This window comes from Microcebus murinus, chromosome 8, assembly GCF_040939455.1.
Source record: "Microcebus murinus isolate Inina chromosome 8, M.murinus_Inina_mat1.0, whole genome shotgun sequence".
Lineage (NCBI taxonomy): Eukaryota > Metazoa > Chordata > Mammalia > Primates > Cheirogaleidae > Microcebus > Microcebus murinus.
The window spans coordinates 22,887,091-22,907,780 of record NC_134111.1 but is presented as its reverse complement, the minus strand read 5'-3'; positions in this window follow the sequence as shown (position 1 = coordinate 22,907,780).

The following is a 20,690-nucleotide window of genomic DNA, read 5'->3' as shown; positions in this document are numbered from 1 at the left end:
AATATTTTTACACAATTTCTACCACATGATATATAGACTTTCTAAATACAACACTTAAAAATAAGATAAACCCTGTCATAAAAAGTTATATTACATTAATATCATAATAATACTATTTTATCATTGATTCTTCTTTTATCTTCTATTATTCTTCTTCCTCACTCAAGGGGGTCAGAGTTGGGAACAAGACTAAGAATATATCACACACATGCTGCTTCTCCATTCATTATTCCACTACTTCCACTACTGCATTTTGATCTTTCTTCATTATTTCCCAAACTCTAAAGAGGAAAAAAAAATGCAGTAGTTCTGGTAAAATGAATGCATCTACTTTTCTTTTCAATAAAAAATTCTAAAATTTTTAGAATTTCTACAAAGAGATTATCCAGTCTGTATTATGAGAACACTCCCTATATGGATAGAATTTATTAAGGATCTTATGACACAGAATGAATGGAATTCAATTCTCAAACTCCTCTATATAAAAACTTAATTAATCAGGTCTTAAATTACTAAGCTACCCTGAATGAAAAGGATAGATATTTGGGGAAAAGAAACTAAAGATGGCACAAGAAGTATATAATTTGTTATTTCCATGCTCAGACACTTCTGTGCTCAGAATTGTGTAGCTAAGGATGTATATATATGGTTAAATCCTGCTGCTTTTGAAATTAACCACATTAAGCACTCATTGGTATGATTAGTGCAACTCATCAGGGTCTGGGGTTGTTGAATTAATTATTCACTTGTGTATACATATTCTTCCATGACAATGACTTAGATGATTATATTATTTAAGTATTTTTTTGAAAAATTTATCAAAATTGGACCACCAAAGGGTAGAAGAGAAAAATAATATGTATAAGCACATAATATGGGGAAATACTGGCAATATCTCACTCTCAGTTGGAGACATTCACTGATATTTCCAGTGCACTGAATAGAAAAGCTGCAATCACAGTTGTATTCTGCCAAGAGCAATGGAACTGTTAGTTCTTTTAAATGAGTGAACCTAAAAAACAAATTAAGTAAAATGATTACCTTCTTCCCTAGCTTGTCAAGAGTTCCAAAGGGTTCATTTCTGATGACACTTGGTGGAATTTCATCCCACCCTCTTCAGAAGGTCCAAATTCTGTTGAAATGGTAATGAAAGTAATTAGGTTGTTTCTTGTTTGAACTTCTTTTGTCTTTGAGTTTAAACTCTTCCTATCGGAGATGCTGATTTCATTTACTTATTTATTGTTTGTCAAGTTTATATATTCCCTTGTCCCTAGGGGAGAAATTAAGGATGAATAAGAAAAAAATAAAATAAAAATAAAACAAAAAGGAAATATAAAAGAATGTGCCTAGTTTCTTCAAAGTGATAAATCTCTTTCAGATTTTCATTCCACCTGGATGGCTGTGAATTTGTGTGCATCAGAATGTAAAGTCTAAACAACTAACAGAAGGGCTGTCAAAGGATTATCATTTCAAAGTTAGATGTGGCAGACGGCAACTCCTGCAGATTCTGGGAAAATGGCTATGTTTGAGCTTTATTTAGACATTAGAACTAATAAGTAAGCTGAAAGATGTTTGGATGAAGGTTAATTTTTCTATTAAAGAGAGATAACATCATTTGAGACAGGTGAGATTTTTTTTTTCAATGTGGTCATATTCACTTCGTTTTCCACTTTTTTTCTTTAATACAATTTAGTTTTTATGCAGGCATAACACCTACAAAGGACAGTAAGGAGTGTTAACAAAAAAACTTCATACAAGGTAAATTTAGCAAGAGTTTATTTTAGTATTAAAGGGTTCATGAATCAGGCAGCATTCAAAACTGGAAGAGGTTCAGAGTGCTCCATTTTAGCAGCATGAACAGCAGGCTTCTATAGGCAAGATGCAGAAGTAATTACTTATTAGCTACAGGTAGGCCTTTTCCTTATATAAGCATGATCCATTAGGAAGTTCCTAGTTGAAAGTTAATTAGCAGTTTTTGATTGGTTAAGTTTTGTTTTACTGGATATAGTGGGCTTAATTTCATTTGTAGAAATCCAAGGTCATTGCAACCTAATGGGTCTCCCAATTAAAATTTTTAACAAAAGAACTAACTTTCAGATCAGATTTCAGTGATCAATAATCCAGGAAGCCTCTGTTCTCAGAAAACTATGCCTAATTCCATACCATTCCTACATTTAGAATATTCAAGAGTAGAAGAAAATATTTCACTTTTTGGCGGGTGCGAAGGTGAATTCTAGATCCAGAATCTTAGAATCCTAGATTCCATGTTATAAATTTCAGGGCATCATCTTCTTATTTTTAATTCCAGGACATGTTTATAATAAATTTAAATATCATCCAAAAGATGATCAAAGAAAGAACTATTAAAATTGAGATAATCTTATAAGGAGGATGAGTATGATATATATATATATATATATATATATATTTATATATATTCTCTTTCATTCTCAGAGAGAGAAAGGGAGAGCAAGAGTGTGTGAGAGAGAGCGAGAAGTTTTTTAAAAGTAGAGAATCTATCTAAAGAAAATGAATTATTTTAAGGACTCACACCAACAAATGGAGAAAAATATTAAGCTTTTCCTGCATAGAAATACGCAAAGTCACTCATGTAGGACTTATAAAATATTCTATTAGATTAGCAAAAATTAAAATATTAATATCAGTAGTGTTGGTTATGGTATGGATAGATTGTTTCATATACAGTTTAAGTATCTCAAGGTTTTTGAAAAGTAGTTTGATAATAGTTGCTAAGAGAAGTTTATATTTGATTCAGAAGTTTTAGATAAATCTGACCTAGAGAAATGATAGCATTAGGTAGAAGAATATTGTATATTATAATAATTATGGTACTATTTCTTGTAACAACAACAAGGGGAATAAGCTGATGTTCAACACTGTGAGAATGATTTAATAGATAATATCTGCTCTAATGAATGTGATATAGCAAAAAGATTGCACCACATGTTACACTTTCTACATGTCATATTCTGGAAAGAATATATGAATGTGTGCATGAGAATATTTAGATAAAATATTATAAACCATAGAGGAATAGTTCTAATTGTTATCATAGATAGTCTCTTGTAAGTTGGCTATAAAAGATTTAGCTGATATGTGTAGTAAAAAAATGAAATAAAATTTTCATTTGTTTTGTGGAGAGAAATTAGTGCTTCAGTGGAAAATTATGCATTGTCTAGAGTACACCCATATTGGTCATCCAGTTCTAGCATTATATTGCTTTTGAGCTATTTTGGAAATCTAAATTACAGATAATTGATAACAAAAATCCTGTTTATAGATATGCTAATTCTGTCCTGTAAAAGTTCAATTTACTCCCCTCTCCCAATGTAGAATGAGCCAGTTTTGCCTCCATCTGCACATTCACTTCAATATTCCTGTTCTAAAATAATTCGTTTTCTTTGAATTCTCCCTTGAGTAGGTTATCAACATCTTACCAGTTTCGTCATTAATAATGAAGTAACTAAACTCTTTACATATGTATCTGTATGAGAGGCACCTTTATTTGAAATTTATACTTCAATCGATATTTTTAAGATTTTTAAAATGTGGAAAATATAAGACATATACTTAAAAATATGCATATATCTTTTATATATGTATAATTTAAAGCATCATGAAGGAAGGTCAAAAATATTATCTGCCATTTTGTTGTGGTGAGGCAAAAAGGAGTCTTAAAATTTCTGTTTCACTTTCCATTATATCCATTTGTATATTTGACTTTTTTGTATCTTTTTTGCATGTGATATTTTTATAACTAAAAAAAGGAAAAATAAAATAAATAATAGTTATTCACCAACTGGATAATACCTAAACTTAATGAACAGGTTTTAATTTTTTTTCAGTTTTTATTCTTCCTCTCAAAATCTAGTGAATAAGATACATTGAACATTGTATTAAGTTTCTTAATAATAATGAAAGTGAAAGAAGGAAGTGCACCAACATTTAGCGTTACTCACAGATATAATAGTTTCAGTAGATAACAGTTTCAGTAGATATGGAACCTTGCCTATCCACCCTTCCCAGCTTGCTCAGAGGGAAGGCTTTAAAATTACCCAAGCTTTTGTCTTATCACTATTGTATAATCTCAACCATACAAAAGCAATTCACGTCTGTCAATATTTTATGAATATTTTTATCTCTGCAATGTTCCTGTGGTTCACAGATAGCACACAGTGTTCAAATACAAACCCATGTTAATTTTTATTTCTTATATTGCAGTTTCCATTATAATAGCAAGTTGTCTTATGCTTGATATTTGTGAGAGGAATTTGAGAGTAAAGGTTGACAATTTGGTCATTTGTGATTGTAAAAAAATAGTGGTATCTCTATTTGCATGAGAGATGTACCCAACCACTGAAATCCATACTTGCAACAACTTGCCCATTCATTTAATAATTCATGTATTTATTTCTTAATCAAATACATATTGAGCACTTCATATCAGGCATTAGTCTAGGGGCAATGGGATTCAGAGATGGACAAAATAATATTGCTTTCTATTACCATTGCAAAGCATAGGATTCAAGCTTCTTTCTAACCTATTACTCTCCAGTCTTAGTCTCATTCCAGGGCCTTCTGTTTCTTCTGTTTGGAACACTTTCTCTCCGTATTGTTAATGAGAAATTTCTTAGTTTTTTGTTGTAGTTCTTGTTCTCAATTTAAAAGGCATCCATCCTCTTCAAAAATCATCCTTTACCAACCATCCTTGATATACCAGCGCCTGGACACTTTGTATCATGCTATCACATGTTATGATCTTGAATACCATTTTTATATCTGAATTACTTCATTGACATATTTCCTTCTATTGTTTACTGTCTACATTCTCCATTTGTATATATGCTCTCTTAGGTCAAGAAATAATATATCTTTTTTTATATTTTTTTTTAATTTTATTTACTTTTTTTTTTTTTTTTTAAATAGAGACAGGGTCTTTCTCTTGCTCAGGCTGGTCTCAAACTCCTGAGTTCCAGCAATCCTCCCGCCTCGGCCTCCCAGAGTGCTAGGATTACAGGCATGAGCCACCACGCCCGGCCAGTATATCTTGCTTATCATGTTTTCTCCAGTGCTTACAGAATAAATGCTCAATGAATACTTACCAACTTGTGGAGATTACATTTTGTTGGGGAAGATAAGTAAATTCCTCTGTCTCTATCATATATATCCATGTACTTTCCAAACCTGTAACATTTAAGAAAGTAGTAAACTAGGGGAGTGCACTACAGCAGGGATTTGCAAAATGTCCTGGACTAACTGTGCCTGGGAACTTGCACAAATTCTGAATCAGAACTCTGGATGTGGGTCCCAGCCATCTCTGTGTTATAAAGCCCTCCAGGTGATTCTGAGGCAAACTAATTTGAGATACACTGGAATAAAGAATTGCAGGTGTTGTCTTTGATGCATGTTGCAACAAATGAGCCACACTTCATTTCCGGTGATGTGTTTACTCCAGTCCTTTAAGCTGTCTTCCCCAACCCCAGGCCATGGATCTACCAGTCTGGCCTGTGGCCTCTTAGGAATAGGGTCACACTGCAGGGGGTGAGTAGCAGGAGAGTGAGCAAAGCTTCATCTGCATTTACAGCCACTCCCCATGTCTTGAGTTACCACATAAACTCCACCTCCTATCAGATCAGCTGTGGCATTAGATTCTCATAGGAGCATGCACCCTACTATAAACTGTGCCTGCAAGGGATCTAGGTTGCGTGCTCCATATGAGAATCTAACGCTTGCTGATCTGAGGCGGTGATGCTAGTGCTGGGGAACAGCTGCAAATGCATATTATCATTAGCAGAGAGGTTTGTGTTTGCAATAATTGTAACGCATTTGAATAGCCCTGAAACCATCCCCCTGCCCTGGTGTGTGGAAAAATTGTCTTCCGTGAAACCGGTCCCTGGTGCCCAAAATGTTGGGGACTTGCTGAGTGACACTGGATGATTTAGGGCTATATTTTGTCCTCTGTGCGCTTTGTTTCTTCATCCTAGTCTCTTCAACCCACATTAGCCTATTCATTTCCACATGTAAGCAGTTTCTACAGCAAGCAAGAAAACCAAGAAAAGAGGTCTGAAAAGTCAAAAGACTTGCAGATAATCTGACTAGAACACTCTGTGAAGGACTTTGAAACAAGTAGAGTGATTTTTCAGTCCAGTGGGTTCTGTTAAGGTAAGCTGTGGGTATTTTTATTTAAACCTCGATGCTATTGTGTCAAAAAAAAAAAAATCCTAGATACTTGACATTTCCATGTTTGACTGATTTTAAGCATTTTTACACTTTATATTTTAAATGATATTTTTAAGAGCTCAGTGTCTAGTTGCAAATGATTTAATTAAAACTACCATTTAAACATTTTTCCATTGCACAAGGTAGACATTTATAATATAAAACAAACAAAAAAAACAGTGTATTATACCCAAAAAAATATTTTTCTGGCGTTAGCTTTGCCACCAACTTTGAACAGATTATTTGACCTTTGTCAGGGGCTTTATTTATATTCTTCCTCTTTTATTTATAAATCAAAACATTATAGTTAGAGGAAGATGACCCCAAAACTTCTTTAGCTTTTCAGATAGAGAGATATTTAGCTAGTTGTATATACATCTATGGAATTTTGCTTGAAATGTATTTCAAATGTCTAAAACTGCATATAAAATATAAATCTACATCATAATTTTCATTTTAATTTGATAAATTAAATGATTTCAAAATTAAATTATTGCAAATGAATAAGTTATATAGCATTTTATGAATTTAGCATATTGTTTAGTTAAATAAGAATTTGTTTCCAATTTTCTATTAGAAAAATAGTTAGATAATATCCAATTACTTGCAAGCAGTTGAATTTATGAGTCAAAAGAAATTTTGATATTGATTACCTAATTACTCTTCAGAAAGTTGCATCAATTTACCTCCCATCTGATGGTGATGTAGAATAGCATCATTATTTTTACTCTTGTTAATGTTGGGCCGCAGAAATGTACAGCCCGTGTGGGGGAGAGACAACCGCTCAAAAAGACTCAGAGTCCAGAGACTTGATGCAATAGCATGAGGTGGATTTATTTTCCAGCGCAGCGCAGGGGCAAAACAGCACCACCGAGCTAGGGAAGCTGCCGCACCGCCCCTTTTTTCCTTAGGATTTTTATAGGCAGAAACCACACGCAGGTGGCTAGGGATCACAGGGTGGGGGGAAGTTCCATGGGCTTTAACCTTGCACAAACATGTACCAGATGAGCTAATGTCGGGAACTTCTAATCTTGGTCAATAATTTCCAAGGACTAACGGCTGGGAAGTTACAGAGTGGCGCCAGCGAGGGGAGGGAGTAGGGTTGAGCGAGCGGAGTTTACAGAAGCAGAATGGCAGGTTAGATTTTTCTCCACATTAATCAAAAAGTATTAAAAAAATGGTACCTCATGTTGTTAATGTCTACTACTCTGATAAAAAGTACAGTACAATATTCTATTAGCCATGACCTATTATATTTTTTCTTCTGAGATTCATTTGTTAATATTTTAGTCCAATTTTAAAATTGGAGATGTCAGCCTTTTTCTTAAAATGTTGTATATTTTCATTATATATCTTTATTGCTCAATTGTAAGATATATATTTTAAAAGTATTTTAGAAGTTTGTAGTTTGTCTTTTAGAAAAACACTTTTTAAGGCTGTTTTCCAGTATATAGAAATTTTATTGTGTAGTCAAATTTTTCACTCTTATGCTTTATGGCTTCTGAATTTGGCATCCTTCTCAGATATGCTTCCTTGGTCCACAAGGTTTAATATATCTATGCACACATATCTATGTGTGTGGGCACTTTATATATTTGTGTTTTATATTTTACATTTCAACATATATCTCAGCTGCATTTCATTCTGCTGTTCAGTTGTAAGGTAGACATAAAGATAGATTTTTTTTTGCTGAATGTATGACATATTGTTTTGAAATCCATTGTGCCATATATTTGCATATGCAGCACTGTTGAATATCTTCCATGTTTCGGGCTCTGCTCTAACCATAGAAAGAGAACAGTGGAAAAATCAGACAAGGCATCTATTCTAATGGCGATTAGATTCTAAAGAGGAATAAAGAAAAAAAAATAACTAAACAATTAAATTTTCAAAAGGTAGTGAAGTGGAAGCTATTTTAAGTTACGATTTCAACAGGGCTTTTAAAATAGATAGAGTAGAAAGCCAAATTCTAAGATGCCCCTAAGATTCTACCTTCTGGTGCATAGGTCTATATAACTGTAAAGCTTTGAATATGAACAGAACCTGAGACTGTTCTGGACTGGATACTGACCTGAGACTGACCTGACTGGATACTTACTCCCTTGATTAGATTTTGTTACATGAGGCTCCATCTTAGCCAGCTGGAGAGAATCTCCTGATGCCTTTGAAGCGGGAAGCTGCCATGTTGTGAGAGAGCCACATGGCTTGTGTCAGAAGGCAGTGTTTAGTAGTGGAGAGAACCCTCTAGATACAGTCTGGCAAAGTCTCAGTCCTATAACTGCAAGAAACTTACTCCTGCAAACCACATGTATAATCTTGCAAGATGACCCTGAGCCCCACGTGAGAATGCAGCCTAACCAACACCTCGGTGACAGCATGCGAGACTCTCGGGAGATAACCTGGAGCATAGGAAACTAATACAGATAGATGGGAGTCACTTAAAATAGCACGTCCCGCCATGTTCAAAGATCAGGGAACCCCCAGCAGTTTAAACCATGAGTCCAATGTGATCTGATCTATATCTTTGAAGATCTTTATAACTTCTACAGGGAGAATGGATTTTTATGAAAACGAGAAGGCAGCAGGAAACCATTGCCACTGATACAACCAGGCAGAAGCAACTGACTTGTACCGCAGTGATTGCAGAGAAGATAGAGCATATTGACCAGGTATGGGATGGATTTTAGAGGTAGTCTACAGAGTTTTTGATGGACTGGATGTGAAAGCTGAGGGAAATAGAGGAAATAAGGATGACTGTTCCATATTCAGCTTGAGCAACAAGGTACCACTAATATTTAGTCTGTTCTCTTTTCTAAACTTATTTAATTGAATTTAAGTTAAGCATTGCTTTAGTTACATCACCTGAGATTTGATATACAGGACTATCACTTGTTCCTAAATAAAATTTAATTTCTATTATGAGTTCTCCTTTGTAGTCCTATCAGTTAAAGTTATGTTCTAAAACCTATAAATGTTTTGGATTTTTCTAGTTTTCTTTTTACCCTTGATTTCTAAAAGTTGTGATGTGGTCAGAAAATGTGGTTTGCATGACAAGAAATTCTTTGAAATCTCTTGGAGCTGTCTTTGTAGCTTTGTATCTGACAGTTGGGTAAATGATCCACACTATTGTTTCATTGAGTGCACTGTTACATAAATGACCATTAAATTAAAATTGCTAGTTGTCTTAATTAATTCTTACAGATGCTTACAGATGTTTTTGCCTGTCAGATCTATCAATTACTAAGATAGATATGTTAAAGTACCCCTGCCATGATAATGAACTTATTAATTTCTGCTACAACTCTGTCAATATTTGTTTTATGTGTTTTTCTGTTTCTGGAGACGTAAATTTAGAAACATTATTATTTTATTGCTGAATAAACTTTTTACCTTATTTCTAGTACATTTAATCTATTATATATGATATAGCAGTATCAGCTTTCTGTTGATACATATTTGCCTGATATATATTGCTCCAGAATTTTGTTACAAACTTTTTTTGTGCAGTTATTTTGTATTTTGTGACTCTTATAAATTATATAAGGCTATTAATAGAATTTTTTAAATTGATTCTGGATATCATTGATTTTTGAATTGGAGAGCTCGTACCATTTACACTAGTTGTGATTACTGATGCATTTGGGTTTTTTATTATAAAATTTCAAAATGTACCAATGATAGATTAGCAAAATGAACTCAGCTGTTGGGAGCCAATTCTCCATGGGTCTTGGCGTTTTTTGCCAATCTTACGGGCAGAGGCACTGAACAAAGAGGGCTTTGTTCTGGAGTATCTTTTAAAAGTTGTTTCTATAGTGAACAGCCTTGGAAGCTGAAGATAGTGTCTCCCTCTGGAGCAAAGGGAAGGTTTATTTACTGGCTAACATTATACCAATATCTCCCTCTGAGGTGAAGGCAAAGGAAGCTTACAACCAATTATAAAAGATTAAATTCCCTAAGCTCAAGATTCTTTTTCTACAGCACAATCTACTTCATGGTGTTATGTGGCCTTTTTCATGTTGCCCTATGGGAATTGGGGCTCTGGGAAACAGCATTTATACCCTGTTGCTATTACTGTGAGTTATAAAGTCCTGTCTCTGATCATAAAAGTTCATGTCTTTTGCCAGCTTTCATGAAACTATGGCAAGCTAACTTGTTAGCATCAGTAGGAAAAAAAATCTCAGAAATCTCACAGTTCTTGACTTCACCTACCTCTATCATAGGAGTTCAACAATTATCAACTCATTGCACGGTGTTTCGTACATGTGTACATATCCATCTAGTCTCTCTTTTGCAAGATCATGACTATATCATTTTGTCCATAAGCATTTCAGCACTTCTCTTTAAAAAATAAATACTCTTAATAACCAAATACCATGATCTTACCTAAAACATTCAATATAATTTATTTCTTATTATCAAATATCCAGAGTCCACATTTCACTGATAATTTAATATGTTTTATTTCTTATGTTTGCTTGTTTGAAACAGGATCTGTTTAAGATTCATGAATTGTAACATTGCTTGGTAGGTGTCCTAAGCCTCCTTTAATCTATACATTAGTGTTATTCCACCTCCTTACTTTGGGGCACATTGAAATCACCTGAGAATCTTTAAAAAATACAAACATTTGGTTTTCATCCCCAGAAATTTGGACTCAGTTGGTATGAGCTATGATCTGGGCCTCAGTCTTTTCAACAGGGAACCACTACTATAGGTGATGCCTTTCGGCCTCCCTCTCCTGCTCCCCTCCCCTGTTCTCTCCTATCCTCTCTCTTGCTATCTTGTCTGGAAATTTACTTGTTATCCTATAGAGTTTCATCATTTTCTAGATTTTGCTGATTGCATCCCTGATTGTAATATAGTATGTCCCCCTGACACCTGAATTTAATATAAATTGGTAGTTTAATCTATAAAGGTTTTATCAGAGTCAGATTTGACTGTTTAGAAAAACATTTCAAACATGATATTCTATGTTTTTATTAGGAGCCCTGTACTATTTGATTCTTTCTGTCTATGTGATACTAGTAGCCATTAGTGAATATTGCCTACATCTAATTTTATCATTTTTCTTCGTTTATTATTGAAATATGTATATAAAGATATTTGAATCTTTTCTATATACATCAGCTTCAAAATAATAAGTTAATTTCCTTGCATTCTACAAAAACTATAGATAAATATAGACATAGATACACACACACATACATGCACACACATACACAAATGTACATTTAATTTTAAAATAGTATTAACTCATAGAAATAACCAACCATAATATATTTCAGTGCATTGTGCTTAGTATTTCTATTAATGCATATGTTTCCTCCCTTTTGTCCTGTGGGAAACTATCTGAATCAGTTCAGGTGTCCATTTTATATGATCCTTATTGGTTTTAGTAGCTTTTCTGTTTTATATATGATAAGATGATCCAGATTCACCTGTGCCTTTCCTACTACAAACCTGGAATCAACCATTTCTCTAGAAGCTTTAGTTTCTTCAAATAAATAAAACCTAAAATATTTATAGAAAATGTCTACCTACCTTTATATAGAAGAGTGGCAAGGTATATCCAACAAACATATGATTGGCAGCCCCAATGAAGAAAATGAAAGCAATGTAACAGAACCAATATTTAAAAATTAAAATTCAAGAAAATTTTCATGAAATAAGACTGATAGATACAAGTTGATACGCAATGAAAGGGCATGTTGTATCTATAAAATTTGAAGCAGCAGGGTCAACATAGAAAAAGCCTAGTAAATATGTTGCAGATAGATGTATATATATTATATATAATATATATGAACTTTGAATATTCTTTAATTTTGAATATATAGTCAATGTATATAATTTTAAGAAAAGAAAATGGTAAGGTATTATAGAGCACAAGATGACATCCGGGGAGCTTGATTCTGGGCTTTTTCAGTGGATACGAGAGGCTGTTTCTAATTTTGTTTTTAGGGCTACCCACAGTTTTACTCAACCTCAACAATTTAACAGGCATATCTTCTCCTTTTTTCTATACTAAAAATATTGGTCTTCAGTGTTACCAGTATAATTTTGGATTTGCTTTTTCTTAAAACACACATAAAATAATCATGAACAGCAATCCCAATACTTCTTCAAAAGTATGATTCCTAAAAACAGCTTCAGCTTTGTTTTCTCAATTCTTTTTATCCTTAGAATATATCCCATTAAAGATGTACAGGTAAATTTCACTTTTTGATATAACTTGAGGTAGTTCCTCCTATGTAGTTATGCCAGATAAATAGACACATATTTATTCATTTGCTCATTTGTATCATTTTGATTTAAATTTTCTAGGGGTTCCAACCAAACGTTAATTTTGTCTTAATTGTCTAATTTTGCAAAATAATCACATGATTTCAAAATTATAATTAAAAATCTAGCTTCTATCTTTGTCATTTCACTTTGTTTTCATCCTCACTTTTCCATAATTATCTTAGGCCATGTTTTATAGATGTAGCACCTGAGATAGAAATTCACATGCTTATAATTTAAGAGAGTTATTCTAGGAAAAAGTGAGTGAGACAAGATAAGAGAAAGAAAGGAGTTCAGCCAGAATATGGTTTCACCTAGAATATATCTTTATCCTTATGGTATAGGGAGCTCTAAAGAGTGAAATGCATAATAATTAGTACCACGTAGTCTCTTGTATTCCAGTATCATTTGTGGCAGGGTGTTTTCTGAGGGGACATAATTTCCCAGGCAGAGGCCTAGTCTCTGAAAAAGAGAACAGCTGTGAGCTGTAACAGCTAAAGTTATAGCATCTGAATATACCAGCCTTCTAAAGGGAATCTGAAGCATTGCTAACAGAATTCACTACAGTATATTTTTAAGTCTATAATTTCATTTTATAGGCATATCTGATTTTATTTCACTTTGCTCTATTGCACTTCAGACATATTGCATTTTTTACCAATTGAAGATTTGTAGCAACCTTGCATTAAGCAAGTCTGTTGTCACTACTTTTTCAGCAGCATGTGCTCATTTCATGTCTCCATGTCACAATTTGGGAATTCTCACAATATTTCAAACTTTTTCAGTTTTGTAGTATCTGTTATGGTGATCTGTGATCAGTGATCATTGGTGTTACTATTGTAATCATTTTAGGGCACCACAAACTGTGCCCATATATGAACTGGCTATTCTCCTGTCTCTCTCACAGTCCTGGGTCCTCCAGAGACAGAAATATTGAAATTAGGCCTATTAAGAGTCTAAGAGAAAGAAAGAGACATAAGGCTCTCACTTTAAGTCAAAATCTAGAAATGCTAAACCTTACTAAGGAAGGCATGTTGAAAACTACAATAGGTCGAAAACTAGGGCTATTGTGCCAAACAGCCAAGTTGTGAATGCAGAGGAAAGCTTCTTGAAGAAAATTAAAATTGCTACTCTAGTGAACACATGAATGATAAGAAAGCAAAACAGGCTTCTTGCAGGTATGGAGAAATTTCCAGTGGTTTAAATAGAAGAATATCAAAGCATCTACAGCATTCCCTTAAGCCAAAGCCTAATCCAGAGCAAGCCCTTTCAATTCTATGAAAGCCGAAAGAGGTGAGGAAGATGCAGAAGAAAAGTTTGAAGCTATCAGAGGTTGGTTCATGAGATTTTAGGAAGGAAGCTGTTTCCATAACACAAAGGTGCAAGGTGAAGCAGGAAGTGTTGATGTAGAAGCTGTAGCAAGTTATCCAGAAGATCTAGCTAAGATAATTGAGGAAGGTGGATACACTAAGTAACAGATTTTCAATGTAAAGAAACAGCCCTGTATTGGAAGAGGATGGTATGTGGGACATTCATGGCTAAACAGGAGAAGTCCATACCTGTCTTCAAAGCTTCCAAGGACAGTCTGACTCCCTTGTTAGGAGGGAATACAGCTGACAGTTTGATGTTGAAACTAGTGCTCATTTACCATTTTGAAAATCCTAGCGCCTTTAACAATTATACTAAATCTAGTCTGCCTGTGATCTATAAATGGAACATCAAAGCCTGGATGACAGCACATCTGTGTACAGCATGGTTTACTGAATACTTTCAACCCACTGTTGAGAACTACTGCCCCCCACAAAGATTCCTTTCAAAACATTACTGTTCATTGACAATGCACCTGGTCTCCCGAAAGCTCTGATGGATGTACACAAAGAAATTAATGTTGTTTTCATGCCTGCTAACATGATATCCATTCTGTATCCCATGGATCCAGGAGTAGTTTGTACTTTCTTGCCTTGTTGTTTAAGAAATACATTTTGTAAGGCTATAGCTGTCATAGATGGTAATTACTCTGATGGATCTGAGGAAAGTAAATTAAAAAGATTTCCATAAGGAATCCTTTCCTTATGGAAAGGATTCACCATTCTAGATGCCATTAAGAACATTTGTGATTCATGGTATGATGTCAACATGTTAACATTAACAGGACTTTTGAAGAAGTGGATTCCAACCCTTATGCATGACTTTGAGGGGTTCTGGATTTCAGTGGAGGAAGTAAATGAAGTTGTGGAGGAAACAGCAAGAGAACTAGAATTAGAAGAAGTGTCTAAAGATGTGACTGAATTCCTACAATCTCATGATAAAACCAGAATGAATAAGGAGCTGCTTATCCTAGATAAGCAAAGAAAGTGATTTCTGTGATGGGATTTTCTCCTCATGAAGATGCTATAAACATTATTGAAATGACAACAAAAGATTCTGAATATTCCATAAACTTAGTTAATAAAAAGGACTGACTAATTTTGGAAGAAGTCATGTGTGTAAAATGTTATAAAAAAAAAGCATTACAGATTGTAGAAAAGTCTTTTGTGAAGGGACAAGACAATTGATGCAGCATATTTCCTTTTTGTTTTATTTAAGAAATTGCTACAGTCACCCCAACCTTCAGCAACCACCAATCTGATCAGTCAGCAGTTGTCACCATCAAGGTAAGATTTGTTCCACCAGCAAAAAGATTACAACTCACTAATGGTCAGATGATCATTAGAATTTTTTTAGCAATAAAGTATTTTTAAATTAAGATATTTACATTGTTTTATTAGAGATAATGCTATTGCATACTTAATAGACTGCAGTATAGTATGAACATAACTTTTATATTCACTGGGAAACCAAAATATTTGTGTGACTGATTTTATTACTATATTGGCCTTATTGCAACACTCTATTGCTGAACTCACAGTATCTTCAAGGCATGCTTGTAGCTTTAAATGTAAATGCTGTATAGTTACACCTCCCTCCTGGAGGATGGGAAGAACACCCTCCCATTAGACTAGTTCAGATTTCCTCAAGATTGATGACACCACATGCACTGACAACATATGCAAATGTTTGCTGCTTACATCCCTAGGGCTTTCTAGAGAGAGCAGAGCAGGTGCAAGCTGGTCTTGGTGGGAAGAGTGAAGCAAGACTGTAAAAACATGGTTGGGAGGTGGGGTTTGCATGCTTTAAACTTACCACTGACACCAAGGGAAAGGTCATGCATGTTTTGTTGTTTTTTTAAATAGTTTCCCAAATGTGGGGTAAAAGAGAAAATGGTAGTAGTGGAGTTTGAAAGCTGTCATTAGTCACATATTGAAACTGAAGTCTTCTTTATTACAAGGATTTTTGGCCAACACAGGTGACTTCCATTTAGTCTTATGGAAGTTGTCAAAATCAAAATGGAACCATTTGTATTAAAAACCATGAAAAACAGAGGCTGAGAAGGCCGTGAAGGGAGCGTTCTTATGCACAAATTATTGATAACAAGAACTATCACAAAAGACTGCAGGAACCAGTGTTGTACAAAAGCCATCACAACCTTACGCAAAAGAATATTGTGAAGACCATCTGCTCAGCAACTGCCTGTCCAACCTTCGACTGGTCTCACTCTTGTTATTGATCCTTGTAGCCAAGTATAGTTATCTCAAAACAATTATATCATCTTCCTCGTTTTTCCTTTAAGAACCTTTGTCTTAACCTCCCTGAACATGTACAGTTTACTATAGCACACCTATGCCCATTGCAATGCTTATTTTCTAATGAGCATTATTTGCTTTTAGAGAATCTCCATCTCTGTTTGTTATTTAGGTTGACAGTCTGAAAACCTACTTGAAGATTAGCTTATGATTAACAAATTCTTAGAACAGACATTTTTGCTTTTCATTCAGTACCAAGTTTAAGTGGTGAGTTTCCTTGGTGTCCCCTTCTGTACAACACATTTATTTCTTTCTGCCTTACATTGATGGTGTGGCTCTTTGGAATCCCAGCTTTATGCATAAATATTTTACACTACTTTTTACCTTATGTGGGCCCTAAACTTTAGCCCTTTTGCCTGGTACATACTCTAGAAAGCTGACAAAATACAAGCTCCAGCGCTCATGGGTCTATGGATACCTTCACTTATACCCCAGCCTTCTTACTTTCAGTTTGTTTTAGCCTCTAAAAATTCCATCCTTCCTTATAGCTCAATGATGTTTATATAATGTGTGACTGTGTCTATGTGTGTATGTGTGTGTGTGTGTGTGAATTTCAACACTTGTAGCTGTTTTTAGTAAAAGGGTCGTTTAGGATGTCTAGATGGTCATTCTCCCAGAAACAATGTTTTTGTTATCATTTTGTACATTCTAAAATAATTTATATGAACTGAAAATACATAATCCACTGAAGAAACTAGAAGCCACTAATTAAACTATATGAGCAATGTGGGTTTTGGTGATAGGTCGTAACTTATTAGTTCAATTTCTTCCTGTTCCAATTTGGCAGTTAGCATTTTCTTAGAATTTTTTCATTTAATTGTTGCGTTTCAATTTTTAGTAATAGTATTAAAATATTAATGTTCTCTATATTTCTATTTAATATATTTTAATTCCTGAAATTATTTTTACCTCTATATTTTTATCCTGATTATACTCACAAAAGCATTTTTCATTTTAATAATTATTTTTATTTCATTACATTCTCCTTATACATAATCACATATTTCTCACATATCCATCTTAAAATGAAAAATCCCTCTGAGAAAACCTTGTTAGTTTTTATTAATATCTAGAATTGTATTTATGTTGCTTTCATGCTGAAAGTATTTTTTGGTTGGACACAGAAGATTTAGGATACCATCTTTATTTTCACCCCCAAAACTATAAAATTCTCAATTGTCTTTTTAGGCATTTTGCATATTTGAAGAAGAACTCATTTTGGAGACATTCAGTTATAAAAGGATAAAGAAGTAATTGACCTGTTCCACTTGGTTAATTTCTTTTTTTACTGAATATAGAACTAGGTGGAAAATGTTATCATAACAATAGACATATGAATTAAAAAAGAAAGAACAGGGTCAGCAAACTTCCCAGCAGGAATTGAGTAGACTGCCAAGGTAATTCTACAATGTCTGTTGTTATCCACAGCTACTAGATTAACACTATTTTTCAAGCCCCATGCTATATTTTATTAAGATAAAAAATAAGATATGATATTTACCTTTAATAAATTTCTATTCTAGTTGGAAAGTCAATTTATATAGATATGAAGATATAGTGAATGGGAATGTAAAATAAGCTGCTAAATTGTGTGCTGATGAATGTAAGATGATATCAATTCATGGATGAAAGATTTAAGATCGGGATAAATCACTATTTCTCCTTCAAGTTAGCAACAAGGTAACTATGATCTAATAAAGTCCATTCTAATCCCATTCAGAGTTATTTCTATTTTTTGGTTTTTTTTCCTCTTTTGAGAAGCTGAATTTTAAAAATAATTCTGAGCCCATTTGGAAAGCAAAGAGTTTTTTTACCTTTTTCATAAAGAAGTGATTAAATTTACTTCATGTTACTAAAACACTAGTTTCAAAGTTGTAATAGTCCCTGAGTTTCACACAGTCATGAATATACTTATTTAGTGGAGATACCATCTTTATGGATTAAATTAAATGATGAAAGATAGTTGCCTCTCCTGTTTCATTTTTATATTCTTTTCCTACCATTCAATTTCATTTTTTAAATTACATTCATACCATTAGCTTAGAGAATCATTATCCAGTCACTACATACATTTCTGTATAATTGTTATATAAAAAAATCATTTATTTTCTTTTTGATTCATTTTTCTTTTAAGAATTGTATAAAAGCCAAGCTAAGAGAAAGAATCAGTAAGAGAAACAGATTGAAAGGTCTTTGACTAAATTGAATATAATATCTCTTTTCTGTAGTAGTTCTTGCCAAGAGAATTTTTATATGCTACTATTGAAATCTGAGTTTGAGGTGTGACTTTTGTTTCCAGAGACTATTGTATTAAAGCCAAGCCATGATGATGCTTAAAAGATTATTACACATTGCACACTACCTTCCTTGTAAGAAGTAATTCAGTCTGTGGGAATGATATAAGAAACCTGGATGATTAATTCCTACCACCTCCCCCTTCTCAATTGGTAGAAGAATCAAGAAACTCAAGTTTTATCCTTTTTACTCAATCTGGTTAAATGCTCTGACATTTGTAAGAGCTTTCTGATAGGATAAATCTCTTTATCTTATCTGATAAAGCCAGCAAACTGTCACAGATGAACATCATCATCCAGTATTTTCCAATCTACCTTTTTTCACTAGTAGTAGTACATGCATATTATTGTCTTTCTCTTATGAAAAAAATAATTCTATCTGAAAAAAAATTCATTTTTAAGTATCTGATGATTTGTGAGGATGTTTGAACCATATTCATAAAAGTTTCTAAGACATTACTTAGTGAGAAGTGAAATAACAGATTTTATTGTGCAAGTAGAACTTAATGACCAAAGGAGATCTCTGGGGATAGAATTCTGGTATATATTTTATTCTGTGCTTACTAGATTTCTCCATCCATCACTATAGCCGAAATTGACTGACCTGGGGAAGTTCTCAGCTTGTCAAATGATCTCTCTCTGAGAGCATAGCAAGGTTAAACAAAAGATCTGCTTAACTGGTTCCCTGGCTTTGTTCCAGCATGTGCAATGATGCAGTTCTGAAGTGTAAAGTACTTAATCATTAAGCTTGCTCTAGGAGGAAAACATTTCACAAGTATCCCCTACCGATATGATGTATAATTAACTCTTCCAATGCAAGGCTTTCAAAACTTATGAGAAATTTCTACTTTGTATTACTTACTGGATGCTGCCTTTTGTAATTGTGCTGCCCGCATTATTAAAATTTCTTGAGAGGTTTTGATGCAGTGTTGAGCACCTACTGTATGCACTAAGGAATATGCAGGTGTGTAAGAGATTTCCAAAAATCAAGGAAGAATTGGGTAATGTCAAAATCACATAAACAATATATGAAAAATGTCATCTGAACTGTACAAAGAAAAAAAAACAAAGAAAATTTAACAGCAAAATTTTATCATTCAGGAGGCATGAAGAATTCCTTATAGAAGATATGAAATTTAAGATAATGATAGAAAATAGGTAGACAAAGCATGTAAAAAGTAGGATATGTTCCCCAGAACAGACTAAGCAAAAATCAGGCAGGCAGACAGCTGAGGAGAACATGAGACAAAGTACAAGTAGTCCAATATGGTTAGATCATAGAGGGGTTGTGGGTTTAAATTTGGAAAATAGTTACAGGTAATTTGTAGGTAGCCTTGGATGTCAGAATTTTAGTTGGTATGTGATAGCTGCTGCAGATTTTTGAACAGGGAGTATCACAGCCCTAATAGTGTTTAAAGATTTACTTGGCAGAGTATTTAGTTTTGGCTTTCCAAGACAATGCAGAGATGGATACTGTACAAATATAAAAGGGAGACAAGCAAAGGAGAGAAGATTTGTAGGATGCTATAGTTTGAATGTTTGTCCTCTTCAAAACTCATGTTGAAATTTAATTGCCATTGTAACAGTATTAAGAAGTGATTAGGCCATAAGGACTCCACCCTCATGGATGGATTTAATGCCTTAATAAAAGGGTTTGGGGCTTGGGCCCTCTGACCCATTGCCATGTTATGGCACAGAAGGCCCTTGTCAGATGCCATCACCTTGATATTAGACTTCCCAGCCTCTAGAACTGTTCATTATAAATTACCTAGCTTGTAATCTTCTGTTACAGCAGCAGCACAAAAAGGCCTAATACATAGGGGAATGGCAAACGCTTGTTGGACATGTTGAATTAGAAATAAAAACAGGTGAAGACATGCACCTGAAGACATGCAGAAAGTAGGGGAGAGGAAAGAATTAGACTATAAGGGAAATGTCAGAGGAAGTAGTAGTGAAGATTTGGGAGTCAGTGAATGAGGAGTGGGAATTGAAGTCCACCGAGACAGAAAGAACTCCAGGGCAAAGAGTACAGATAAATGACAGTTTGCATCAGAATGTGTCCTGGTCCACTGATGACCTAAAGTAGACCCTCTTATTAACTTTTTTAAAGTTATTTTCCTTTGTTTCATTTTTAAAAATGTATGATTATATTTATTTTTATGTCTATTTGTTTAACATTGGTCTCCACAAT